General features: G+C 45.2%; 1 protein-coding gene across 2 annotated transcripts in view; it reads left to right on the forward strand.

The window, feature by feature from the left end:
• CAMKK1 (calcium/calmodulin dependent protein kinase kinase 1) overlaps positions 1 to 14508 on the forward strand; it is a 641465-nt gene that overhangs the window by 464968 nt on the left and 161989 nt on the right. The window lies entirely within an intron of this gene.

The raw sequence follows: 14508 nt of genomic DNA on the forward strand, positions 1-14508 counted from the left end.
GAAAGATGAGAAAAAGAGGTTAGATTATACTCACCCAGGGGCGGTCCCACTGCGATCCGGTCCGGTCCAGGGCCTCCCATCTTCTTATGATGACGTCCTCTTCCTGTCTTCACGCTGCGGCTCCGACCCAGGCGTACTTTGTCTGCCCTATTGAGGGCAGAGCAAAGTACTGCAGTTCGCAGATGCCAGGAAATATCAGAGAGGCAAGGCACCTGCGCACTGCAGTACTTTGCTCTGCCCTCAACAGGGCAGACAAAGTACGCCGGAGCTGCAGCCGCAGCGTGAAGACAAGAAGAGGACATCATCTTATGAAGATGGGAGGCCCCGGACCACGACGCCCATCAAATCAGACCTCCCACCCAGGTGAGTATAATCTAACCTCTTTTTCTCATATTTCAGGTTACATCGGGGGCTTATCTACAGCATTACAGAATGCCGGTGGGCTTAGCTCACCTTCGATTTTGGGGTGACATGTTCACTTTAAAGGGGTGGTCATGGCAGCAGTGACCCGGTCCGTGTCCCTGGGCGTGCAATTAAAAGGGATGAGGGAATGTTTGTAAGGGACTTCACGTTACGCCACCTGTGGTGTTCAGCTATAGCTGGCCGATGCTGCTTAAGGGGACCGCTGGGGCTGGTGGTGTTGCAGCTGAGATGGTTTGACTCCCCACAGCTGGAGTGGGCCCCAGGGCTACTAGAACAGTTTATGAATGATGGTGGATGTTAGGGTGCAGGAATGAGGGTGTGGGAAAGTGAATAGAGGACACAAGGGCTGCAGTTTTCTTTACCTTTAATTCCTGGTCAAAGGTGCGGTCCGGAGCACAGGAAACAGGTGGTATTGGAGATACAGGCAGCCTCTAAGCAATTCAGAATCCCCCTAGCCTGGTGGGGTTGGAAGCCTCCCTGCTGCGCTGTTCCCTGGGTCCTGATGCTTTATGCTCTGTTCAAGTCCTTCTTACTGTCTGTTCATAAAATGGAACACTACCCGAATGGCAGGCAGCTTGAGCCTGTTCCAGGTGTCACTCCTTCGTGGTGACTTCGGGCTCTGGTATGCCACTGTGCCTTCAGGTGTCAGGTGGAACCAGGAGACCTGCAATCTCCGGTCCTTCGGCTTTAGTTGCTGGGCCTGCAGTTCCCAGACAACCACGGACTCCGGTGTCCGGTCCTTGGCGCTCAGACCTGGGGTGAGCTCAGTCGCAGCTCCTGTCCCCAGGTTCTCCTCACTTGCTTCCTCTTCCTAAGGCTAGCTCTCACTTACTGACTGACCCCTCCTCCAGACCAGAACTTTTAGGGACGTTCCCTTGAAACCGGGTTTAGAGCTCCACCTTCTAGTCTGGAGTCAGGAAAGGTGTTGTATGCAGCGTTAACTGCTAAGGGGATCCTTTCTTGCTTCCAGGCATGACATCACCCCCTTGTGAGGGAGGCATTGCCACTGTGGCATCCGGACTCCTGGGGTGCCACAAGAGCGGTTCTCTATGGAGTGTCTCAGGAGGCGGCTAATCCTTCGGAAGGATGATTGTGCCATCCATGAGAGACACCACTCAGCCTAAGGCAGTGTCTGCTTGCACAGTATATTGCCATGCTGTGGCTTTAACCATATTTGGCAGCTGCAGTGTCACTATGTTATGTGCAGGGCAGCAGGGACATCACACACCCCTGCATGCACTCATGTTTCTATCCTCCTCCTGGCTCGCCAGTCCTCCCCTCCATTGCCAGGAGGAGCAACCAGACTAAGATGTGATGGCTGGTGAATACATGGAAAAGCTTATCACTCACCAAACTGCCCTGCATCTTCCACACTATTTTCTTGGTCCAGGCAGTACAGGTACAGAGAAACCTCCAGGTCCATGATGGGATGGAGCATAGACACTGAGAAAGAAGAAAATATCCCAGTGCCTGATTATGGATGTACTTGGGGCCAGGACGAGGGGTAGGCACCTGCCTAGGGCTCTACCATCTATCGCCCCGTGGGGGGCATACTGTGCTGAAGGCCTGCACCCACCCAGTGCTTTCCCTTTGCCGTAGACATTTAGCACAGTAATGGCCAGAGCACAACCACATAGGGGAGCAGTTTCAGTCACCGCTCACCCCTCTCTGTCCTGCACCCCAGTCATCGCTCCTTCCCCACACTCAATTGTATTCGCATTTCTCAAGTGAGTACTGCAAGTACAAAAAAAGTTAATTCAGCTCACCCATTAGAAGTTAAATCGCTGTGGTGGTATCATCCGAGCACGGAAATGACATCTCTGCCAGGACGTAGAAAATTGAAGAAGAAAAATATAGGAATCCAGCTCCAGGATGTAAAATATCAAAAAATACTTTATTCAAACATTTAAAAATTAGAACAAGGGCTTGCAAACGACCAGCAAAATAGTTAGGGAGCCGCCATGGACAACTGAACGCGTTTCGAACAACTGCTGTGTTCTTAGTCTTCAGTACATCCTGGAGCTGGATTCTTATATTTTTCTTCTTCAAGCGAGTACTGCCCAGGACAGGATTAGAGGAGCATTCATCAACTCCAACAGAACGCAGGCCACTTCCGGCCTGTGCCCCGTTGAAGGCGGCGCACTCAGAGGACGTCGGATAACGCAATACAGTGACGTCATTGCTCCATATAGCATCCACTGCAGCATCCACTGCTGCACTTCATAAAAGAGTTGATGGTGCCTGTGCTGAACGGGGAGTCCGGATTAGGGGAGTATAATCACAAGAGAGGTTGATATTATACTGGGGGATGCTGGCTGTGGGGATATTATATGGGGAAATGCTGGCTGTGCGGATATAATACTGGGGAATGCTGGCTGTGCGGATATTATACTGGGGGATGCTGTCTGTGGGGATATTATACTGGAGGTTGCTGGCTGTGGGTACATATTATAATGGGGGATGCTGGCTGTGGGGATATTATACTGGGGAATGCTGGCTGTTGGAATATTATACTGGAGGATGCTGGTTGTCGGGATATTATACTGGGGGATGCTGGCTGTGGGGATATTATACTGAGGGATGCTGGCTGTGGGGATATTATACTAGGGATGCTGGCTGTGGGGATATTATACTGGAGGATGCTGGCTGTGGGTACATATTATAATGGGAGATGCTGGCTGTGGGGATATTATACTGGAGGTTGTTGGCTGTGGGTACATATTATAATGGGGATGCTGGCTGTGGGGATATTATACTGGGGATGCTGGCTGTAGGGATATTATACTGGAGGATGCTGGCTGTGAGGTACATAATATACTGGAGGATGCTGGCTGTCGGGGTATTATACTGGAGAATGCTGGCTGTGAGGTACATATACTTGGGGCTGCTGGCTGTGGGGATATTATATGGAGGGATGCTGGTCGTGGGAATATTATACTGGAGGATGCTGGCTGTGGTGATATCCTGGGGAATGCTGGCTGTGGGGATATTATACTTGGGGATGCTGGCTGTGGGGATATTAAATGGGGGGGATGTTGTTTGTGGGGATATTATACTGTAGAATGCTGGCTGTGGGGAACATATTATACTTGGAGATGCTGGCTGTGGGGAACATATTTTACTGGGGGATGCTGGCTGTGGGGAACATATTTTACTGGGGGATGCTGGCTGTGGGGTACACATACTTGGGATGCTGGCTGTGGGGTAAATATACTGAGGATGCTGGCTGTGGGGTACATATTTTACTGGGGGATGCTGGCTGTGGTGTACATACTATACGGTCTATCACACTATAGGGTACATATTATACTAGGGGATGCTGGCTGTTGGGTACATCATGTGAGGGCCTATCACACTATGGGATTCATGTACTGGCCACAATCATGCAGGAAGGCTTTCATTCATGCTGCCCGTGGTTTGGACAGCATGAAGCAGGTGACAGGTTCCCCCTTTAAGTTAGGGTAAGTCAGAGTTGGGCACCATTTCATTTTTTGCTTCAGTCAGCAGGGAAGGGGGAATCGTTCCGGCATAAAACTTCTGCATGCTGAAGCAGCCGGTCAAAGAGAAACTAGTTTTTTCTGCTGCCTAGCACAGTGCATCTTGATACCTCAACTTCTCCATGGCTTCTACTTAAGGCAGCGGGCACATTCCCAGTCTCCCCACACCATAAATTCAAATTTGGGGTGGGTACGAATGTGTCCCTTTGGCCATATTGGTGGAACTTTTTTCAGCTCTACCTGAACTTGCTACCCAGCAATGATTCTCCCCAATGGCTTAACTATATACAGTATATATACTGTATTTTCTGACGTATAAGACTACTTTTTAACCCCTGAAAATCTTCTCAAAAGTCGGGTGTCGTCTTATACGCCAGGTGTCGTCTTATAGGGCAGATGCGGAGTAATCTGCGGTCGCCACATATTGTGGAGGGGAGCGGTCCCAATGACGAGGTGAGGGGGCGCCTCACCGGGAAGGTGTAAGTAAAGCAGAGGCAGAGAAGGAGATAATAGGATACAAGGGCGAGCCAGATGAGTGAAAGAGGAGTGTTTTTCTAGGCACAGCACCGCTCTCTCTCTTTTTTGCATACCCCTGGCATTCCAGACGCTGACAGTTTGCTTCACTTACACCTTCCTGGTGAGGTGCTCCCTCACCTCGTCATCGGGACCACGCCCCCCACTATATACGTCGACCGCAGATTGCTCCGCACCCACCCTACAAGACGACACCCGGCATATAAGACAACCCCCGACTTTTGAGAAGATTTTATATTTTAACTGGAAAAGTTGGGGGTCATCTTATACGCCCAGTCGTCTTATACGCCGGAAAATACGGTATATCCTCCATCCTGATATGTATGTCACTCATCCTTGTATCATCCTCGTATATATGTTCACCATCCTGGTATATATATATCCCCCATCCTGGTGTATATGTCCCTTATTCTGGGCCCCATCCTGATATATATATCAACCATGCTGGTATGTATGTTCCCCATTTTGGCATATATAGTGGCATATGTAGTCCCCATCCTGGTATATATGTCCCCAGTTCTGCCACTGTTCTTTAATGCATAGAAAAAAAGCACAATAATACTCATCTTCCATCCTCTCCCCTGTCTCACGGCATCCTCTTCTGAAGCCTGCAGCTGACTTCAATGTGCAAGCATGGGGAATGCATGACATCACTACCATGCTGCCCCAGTCATAGTAACATAGTAACATAGTAACATAGTAACATAGTTAGTAAGGCCGAAAAAAGACATTTGTCCATCCAGTTCAGCCTATATTCCATCATAATAAATCCCCAGATCTACGTCCTTCTACAGAACCTAATAATTGTATGATACAATATTGTTCTGCTCCAGGAAGACATCCAGGCCTCTCTTGAACCCCTCGACTGAGTTCGCCATCACCACCTCCTCAGGCAAGCAATTCCAGATTCTCACTGCCCTAACAGTAAAGAATCCTCTTCTATGTTGGTGGAAAAACCTTCTCTCCTCCAGACGCAAAGAATGCCCCCTTGTGCCCGTCACCTTCCTTGGTATAAACAGATCCTCAGCGAGATATTTGTATTGTCCCCTTATATACTTATACATGGTTATTAGATCGCCCCTCAGTCGTCTTTTTTCTAGACTAAATAATCCTAATTTCGCTAATCTATCTGGGTATTGTAGTTCTCCCATCCCCTTTATTAATTTTGTTGCCCTCCTTTGTACTCTCTCTAGTTCCATTATATCCTTCCTGAGCACCGGTGCCCAAAACTGGACACAGTACTCCATGTGCGGTCTAACTAGGGATTTGTACAGAGGCAGTCACATGTACGCTGATTACAGCTGCTGGCCTCTGATTGGCCGGCGACGTGTATTGCTGTGCATGGACCCAACGAGTCCTCTGCGCTGCAATACATTTCAGCTTAGTGTGCGTCCTACGATACATATCCAGTTGAAGTTTGTACTGGTGTCGGCGGACCCCTCACCCACACGGGCCCTTTGTCTCTTGCGACCACTGGTACCACGGCCGTTATGCCTCTGATTCTCCCCTCCTGACAGTGACAAGATGTGGAGCAGACTGCTATGTAACTCTGCACAGTCCTGCTCCCAGAGTGGGCAATTCATGAAACTATTCTTATAGAAATCAATATGTTTAAGAATAGATGGTAACGCATCCTGCAGGTGTTGTTTCTGCACCTATTTTCCCCATTTTTATTTGTTTTTAAAACTGATTTTTTTTATGATAAAGTTGAATTATTTACCTAATATATGTGGCAAAAACTTCTATTTAAATGTAGGTTTGGTTGTTGAATTGGAAGTGCCAGTACTTTATAGGCCTTTTCTAGGTTTACTACATAGATAGATAGATGAAAATCCGGCAATTCAGCAGTCACGTAATATAAAATCACAGCAGGAGCCGACAGGATAGAATAGATGGATTACATATAGTATATACAAATAGAATAGATACAGTAGATACGGAAAGTATTCAGATTCCCTTAAATTTTTCACTCTGTTTCATTGCACCCATTTGGTAAATTCAAAAAAGTTCATTTTTTCCCATTAATATACTCTGCATCAAATCTTGACTGAAAAAAAAACAGAAATGTAGATTTTTTGCATATTTATAAAAAAAGGAAAACTGGAATATCACATGGTCATAAGAATTCAGACCCTTTGCCCAGACACTAATATTTAAGTCGCATGCTGTCCATTTCCTTGTGATCCTCCTTGAGATGGTTCTACTGCTTCATTGGACTCCAGCTGTGTTTAATTAAACTGATAGGACTTGATTTGGGAAGGCACACACCTGTCTATATAAGACCTCACAGCTCACAGTGCATGTCAGACCAAATGAGAATCATGAGGTCAAAGGAACTGGCCAAGAAGCTCAGATACAGAATTGTGGCAAGGCACGCATCTGGCCAAAATTTATAAAAATTTCAGCAGTACTCAAGGTTCCTAAGAGCACAATGGCCTCCATAATCCTTAAATGGAAGAAGTTTGGGGCCACCAGAAGTCTTCCTAGATCTGGCCGTCCAGCCAAAGTGAGCAATTGTGGAAAAGAGCCTTGGTGAGAGAACTAAAGAAGAACCCCAAGATCACTGTGACTGAGCTCCAGAGATGCAGTAGGGAGATGGGAGAAAGTTCCACAAACTCAACAATCACTGCAGCCCTCCCCCAGTTGCGTCTTTATCGCAGAGTGGTCCGACGGAAGGCTCTCCTCAGTGCAAGGCATATGAAAGCCCACATAGAGTTTGCTAAAAAAAAAAAAAAACACATGAAGGACTCCCAGACTATGAGAATTAAGATTCTCTGGTCTGACGAAACGAAGATAGACCTTTTTGGTGATAATTCTAAGCGGTATGTGTGGAGAAAACCTGCTCACCACATGCCCAATACAATCCCAAAAGTGAAACATGGTTGTGGCAGCATCATCAGCAGAAAAGATATCCTGGATGAAAACCTCTTCCAGAGTGCTCTGGACCTCAGATTTGGCTGAAGGTTCACCTTTCAACAAGACAATGACCCTAAGCACACAGCTAAAATAACAAATGAGTGGCTTCAGAACAACTGTTATGATTTGGTGGCCTTGGAGCAGCATGAGACGTACTCTGGAGAAGGTGGTCCCTGTACTGACCGCAAACCCTGAACCTAGCAGCGCAACTAAAAGTAGCCGTGGGGGGTACCTAACACTCCCTAGACCCCTCGGCACAGCCTAAGATCTAACTACCCCTAAAGACAGAAACAGGAAACCTATCTTGCCTCAGAGAAAATCCCCAAAGGATAGATAGCCCCCCACAAATATTGACTGTGAGAGGAGAGGGAAATAACATACGTAGATATGAAATCAGATTTTAGCATAGGAGGCCATACTAGCTAAAAAGAAAGAATAGAACAGAGTACTATGCGGTCAGTATAAAAACACTAGAAAATATCCACCGCAGAAAATACGGATCACCACATCTGACTAAAGACATGGGGGGTATATCTGCATCTCCAGAGTAATAGCTAGGCTGCAAAAAATCCTTCACAGACCAAGCTGGACAAGACAAAAACATGAAAATGCACAGAACTATAAGGTCCACTGCAGGTGGACAGCAAAAACAAAGCCAGGACTTATCTTTGAAGAAAAACACAGCAAACTGGAGAGACCAGCAGGGAAGTGAATCCTTCAAGAACAATGGACAACTGGCACTGACTAAAGGATCCTGCAAAGCTATATACCCCAGTCAGTCCTGCAATTAGTAGATACACATGTCCACTCCTGCAATCCAGGCACAACTGCATTACCCTCTACAACCACCGGAGGGAGCCCAAAAGCTGAATTCACAATAGTACCCCCCCTTGAGGAGGGGTCACCGAACCCTCACCAGAGCCCCCAGGCCGATCAGGATGAGCCCGATGAAAGGCACGAACCAAATCAACGGCATGGACATCAGAGGCAGAAACCCAAGAATTATCCTCCTGGCCATAACCCTTCCACTTGACAAGGTACTGAAGCTTCCGCCTCGAAAAACGAGAATCCAAAATCTTCTCAACAACATATTCCAACTCCCCATCAACCAATACAGGGGCCGGAGGATCAACAGAGGGAACAACGGGCTCCACATATTTCCGCAACAAAGATGTATGGAAGACATTATGAATAGCAAACGAGGCCGGAAACGCCAGGCGAAAGGACACCGGATTAATAATCTCAGAAATCCTATAAGGACCAATAAATCGAGGCTTAAACTTAGGGGAAGAAACCTTCATAGGAACATGACGGGAAGATAACCAAACCAGATCCCCAATCCGAAGCCGGGAACCAACACACCGACGACGATCAGCAAAACGCTGAGCCTCCTCCTGAGACAGCACCAAATTGTCCACCACATAAGCCCAAATCTGCTGCAACCTGTCGACCACAGAATCCACACCAGGAAGGTCAGAAGGCTCAACCTGCCCAGAAGAAAAACGAGGATGAAAACCAAAATTACTAAAGAAAGGCGAAACCAAAGTAGCCGAACTAGCCCGATTATTAAGGGCAAACTCGGCCAATGGCAAAAAAGCCACCCAATCATCCTGATCAGCAGACACAATGCATCTCAAATAGGTCTCCAAGGTCTGATTAGTTTGCTCAGTCTGGCCATTTGTCTGAGGATGAAATGCAGAAGAAAAAGACAAATCAATGCCCCGCTTGGCACAAAAGGCCCGCCAAAACCTAGAAACAAATTGGGAACCTCTGTCGGACACAATATTCTCCGGAATACCATGCAAACGCACCACATGCTGAAAAAACAACGGAACCAAATCAGAAGAAGAAGGCAATTTAGGCAAAGGCACCAAATGAACCATCTTAGAAAATCGGTCACAGACAACCCAAATAACCGACATTCTTTGGGAAACAGGAAGATCGGAAATAAAATCCATAGAAATATGTGTCCAGGACCTCTCGGGGACCGGTAATGGCAAATGCAACTCACTAGCGCGGGAACAGCAAGGCTTAGCACGCGCACAAATCCCACAGGACTGCACAAAAGAACGCACATCCCGCGACAAAGAAGGCCACCAAAAGGACCTACTAACCAAATCTCTGGTACCAAAAATCCCAGTATGGCCAGCCAACACAGAACAATGAACCTCAGAAATCACTTTAGTAGTCCATCTATCAGGAACAAACAGATTCCCCACAGGACAGCGGTCAGGCTTATCAGCCTGAAATTCCTGAAGAACCCGTCGCAAATCAGGGGAGATGGCGGAAAGAATCACCCCTTCCTTCAAAATGCCAACCGGCTCAAGAACCCCAGGGGAATCAGGAAAAAAACTCCTAGAGAGGGCAAAAAAATGGCTCAAAATCTTTCCACCCTTCTTCTGAGATGCAATTAACTCATTGTTGGCCAGTTGTACTGTTATGATTTGGTCGCCTTGGAGCAGCATGAGACGTACTCTGGAGAAGGTGGTCCCTGTACTGACCGCAAACCCTGAACCTAGCAGCGCAACTAAAAGTAGCCATGGGGGGTGCCTAACACTCTCTAGACCCCTCGGCACAGCCTAAGATCTAACTACCCCTAAAGACAGAAACAGGAAACCTATCTTGCCTCAGAGAAAATCCCCAAAGGATAGATAGCCCCCCACAAATATTGACTGTGAGAGGAGAGGGAAATAACATACGTAGATATGAAATCAGATTTTAGCATAGGAGGCCATACTAGCTAAAAAGAAAGAATAGAACAGAGTACTATGCGGTCAGTATAAAAACACTAGAAAATATCCACCGCAGAAAATAAGGATCACCACATCTGACTAAAGACATGGGGGGTATATCTGAATCTCCAGAGAAATAGCTAGGCTGCAAAAAATCCTTCACAGACCAAGCTGGACAAGACAAAAACATGAAAATGCACAGAACTATAAGGTCCACTGCAGGTGGACAGCAAAAACAAAGCCAGGACTTATCTTTGTAGAAAAACACAGCAAACTGGAGAGACCAGCAGGGAAGTGAATCCTTCAAGAACAATGGACAATTGGCACTGACTAAAGGATCCTGCAAAGCTATATACCCCAGTCAGTCCTGCAATTAGTAGATACACATGTCCACTCCTGCAATCCAGGCACAACTGCATTACCCTCTACAACCACCGGAGGGAGCCCAAAAGCTGAATTCACAACACACAAATCTGTGACCATTCTTGACTGGCCCAGCTAGAGCCCTGACCTAAATCCAATTGAGCATCTCTGGAGAGACCAAAAAATGGCTGTCCACCAACATTTACCATGCAATCTGATGGAACTGGAGAGGATCTGCAAGAAAGAATGGCATAGCTCAAAAGGGTGCTTCTACTCAATATTGAGCAAAGGGTCTGAATACTTATGACCATGTAATATTTCAGTTTTTCTTTTTTAATAAATTTGCAAAAAATTCTACATTTCTGTGTTGTTTTTTTTTCAATCAAGATGGGGTGCAGAGTGTACATTAATGAGAAAAAAATGAACTTTTTGAATTTACCAAATGGCTGCAATGAAAGAAAGAGTGAAAAATTTAAAGGCATGTGAATACTTTCTGTACTGACTGTATATAGATGTCAGTGACATGTACAATTAGTACAGTGTGTGCAGCTTATTGTACATGTATTTAATTATTAAAAGATTATTTTTCGGAAAAAAATGGCGTGGGCTCCTCCATAATTTTCTTAACCAGCAGAGGGAAAGCCGATAGCTGGGGCAGATGTTCATAGCCACGGAAGGGGGTAATACTCATGGAGCTTCCCAGGCTATTAATATCAGCCCAGGCTATTAATATCAGCTCATAGCTATATACTCAGCCTTTACTGGCTATTAAAATCGGGGACCCCCAAAAAATGATGTAGGATCCCTCTGTAATGGATAACCAGCAAAGACTATGCAGACAGCTGTGGGCTGATGTTAATAGCCTAGGATGGGACCATGGATGCTGGCCGCCCCCACCCCAGGCTAAAACCATCAGCTCTCAGCCGCCCCAGAAAAGGCGCATCTCTAAAATGTGCTGATTCTGGCACTTGGCTTCGCTCTTCCCACTTGCCCTGTAGCACTGACATCTGTGTATCTATTCTATGTGTATACAGTGGAGCAAAAAAGTATTTAGTCAGTCAGTAATAGTGCAAGTTCCACCACTTAAAAAGATGAGAGGCGTCTGTAATTTACATCATAGGTAGACCTCAACTATGGGAGACAAACTGAGAAAAAAAAATCCAGAAAATCACATTGTCTGTTTTTTTAACATTTTATTTGCATATTATGGTGGAAAATAAGTATTTGGTCAGAAACAAAATTTCATCTCAATACTTTGTAATATATCCTTTGTTGGCAATGACAGAGGTCAAACGTTTTCTGTAAGTCTTCACAAGGTTGCCACACACTGTTGTTGGTATGTTGGCCCATTCCTCCATGCAGATCTCCTCTAGAGCAGTGATGTTTTTGGCTTTTTGCTTGGCAACATGGACTTTCAACTCCCTCCAAAGGTTTTCTATAGGGTAGAGATCTGGAGACTGGCTAGACCACTCCAGGACCTTGAAATGCTTCTTACGAAGCCACTCCTTCGTTGCCCTGGCGGTGTGCTTTCGATCATTGTCATGTTGAAAGACCCAGCCACGTTTCATCTTCAATGCCCTTGCTGATGGAAGGAGGTTTGCACTCAAAATCTCACGATACATGGCCCCATTCATTCTTTCATGTACCCGGATCAGTCGTCCTGGCCCCTTTGCAGAGAAACAGCCCCAAAGCATGATGTTTCCACCACCATGCTTTACAGTAGGTATGGTGTTTGATGGATGCAACTCAGTATTCTTTTTCCTCCAAACACGACAAGTTGTGTTTCTACCAAACAGTTCCAGTTTGGTTTCATCAGACCATAGGACATTCTCCCAAAACTCCTCTGGATCATCCAAATGCTCTCTAGCAAACTTCAGACGGGCCCGGACATGTACTGGCTTAAGCAGTGGGACACGTCTGGCACTGCAGGATCTGAGTCCATGGTGGCGTAGTGTGTTACTTATGGTAGGCCTTGTTTCATTGGTCCCAGCTCTCTGCAGTTCATTCACTAGGTCCCCCCGCGTGGTTCTGGGATTTTTGCTCACCGTTCTTGTGATCATTCTGTCCCCACGGGGTGGGATTTTGCGTGGAGCCCCAGATCGAGGGAGATTATCAGTGGTCTTGTATGTCTTCCATTTTCTAATTATTGCTCCCACTGTTGATTTCTTCACTCCAAACTGGTTGGCTATTGCAGATTCAGTCTTCCCAGCCTGGTGCAGGGCTACAATTTTGTTTCTGGTGTCCTTTGACAGCTCTTTGGTCTTCACCATAGTGGAGTTTGGAGTCAGACTGTTTGAGGGTGTGCACAGGTGTCTTTTTATACTGATAACAAGTTTAAACAGGTGCCATTACTACAGGTAATGAGTGGAGGAAAGAGGAGACTCTTAAAGAAGAAGTTACAGGTCTGTGAGAGCCAGAAATCTTGTTTGTTTCTGACCAAATACTTATTTTCCACCATAATAAGCAAATAAAATGTTAAAAAAACAGACAATGTGATTTTCTGGATTTTTTTTTCTCAGTTTGTCTCCCATAGTTGAGGTCTACCTATGATGTAAATTACAGAGGCCTCTCATCTTTTTAAGTGGTGGAACTTGCACTATTGCTGACTGACTAAATACTTTTTTGCCCCACTGTATACTGTATGTAATCCATCTATTTTATCCTGTCGGCTCCTGCTGTGATTTGAAATTACAGATGCTTCTCACAAAATTAGAATACCAACAAAAAGTTACTTTATTTCAGTTCTTCAATAGTGAAAAGTGAAACTCATATATTATATAGAGTCATTACAAACAGAATGATATATTTACAGTGTTTATTTCTGTTAATGTTGATGATTATGGCTTACAGCCAGGCTCAGACTGGCCCACAGGGTAACAGGAGAATCCCCCAGTGTATGGACAGTACTTGGCATAATTCACTTGATTCACTCTGTTCAGAAAAAGCAGCATCTCATCATTCATTAACCACGCTACCCAGTTTATTATTATATAGAGATATAGGTAAATTTGTGAACGAAAGTAGTATAATATTTGCATACAGGTGAAAAATGGGCCCCCCCAAAGTCAAAGTTACTGGTGGGCCCTTGTCACTCCAGTCCGACACTGACTATGGCCCTGGCTGCCGCTCACAATACAGCGCTTATTCATATCCGTGGATTGTCAGTTACTGCAGGGTATAACAGCCGTCCGGAGGCAAGAGCAAGACATGTCCTCTGGAACCACACTGACCACGAGGATCACGGACAAAGGACACCCCTATATTCCTTAGTATTCTTCAAGATACCATATGAAAATGTATTGTTTTGGGGGGTTTTGTGCACTTTTTTTCTTCGCTGGACAGTCTCATAATTTAGGCCACAAATTCTCCCCCATTGGCAGCAGACTTGTCTCTCATCTCCTGTCTCACAATCAGTGAAATTACCCTAAGGCTATGTTTCGACAATGAGTATTTGGTGAGATTTTGATGCTGTAGATTTCCTGCAGAATTTCATTCTTCAACTTGCCAGATTAGGTTATTTGTATTTCTTCGTTGCCTTTTGAGTGTTTTTTTACATGGTTTTATTGCATTTTTTTTTTGTTTCGCTCTTGCTTCTTTTGGAAAATAAATTTTTAATTAAAATTATTTTGTTTTGTAAACTTCCTGTTTGCTGTGAGCTTTGATAATGCTGTATTGATAATGTTATGTGTGCGTGTGGATTACATCCATTTTTTTGCTGCTGAAATGTAATAAAAACCCATATGAATTTTTTATATGCGAATATTCGACATCTCATTAAAGTGTATGGGCAAATCCCGCAAATAAAACACATATAATTCGCAAGATTTCAAAAATGCAACACACCTCAATTTTTATAGTATTAAAAAAGTAAACAAATCCAAGAAAGGTAAAGGATCCAGCTTCCAGAATATAATTTTTTAATTTAATCCATTAAAAAAGTGAAAAAATATGTAAACTTTGCAAAAGGTTGATGTGAACACTTTCTGTAAGAACCAACGCGTTTCAAACGTTACAGCGTTCTTAGTCCTGGTTCGAAATACGTC

Source organism: Ranitomeya imitator, chromosome 3, assembly GCF_032444005.1.
Source record: "Ranitomeya imitator isolate aRanImi1 chromosome 3, aRanImi1.pri, whole genome shotgun sequence".
Taxonomy (NCBI): Eukaryota; Metazoa; Chordata; class Amphibia; order Anura; family Dendrobatidae; genus Ranitomeya; species Ranitomeya imitator.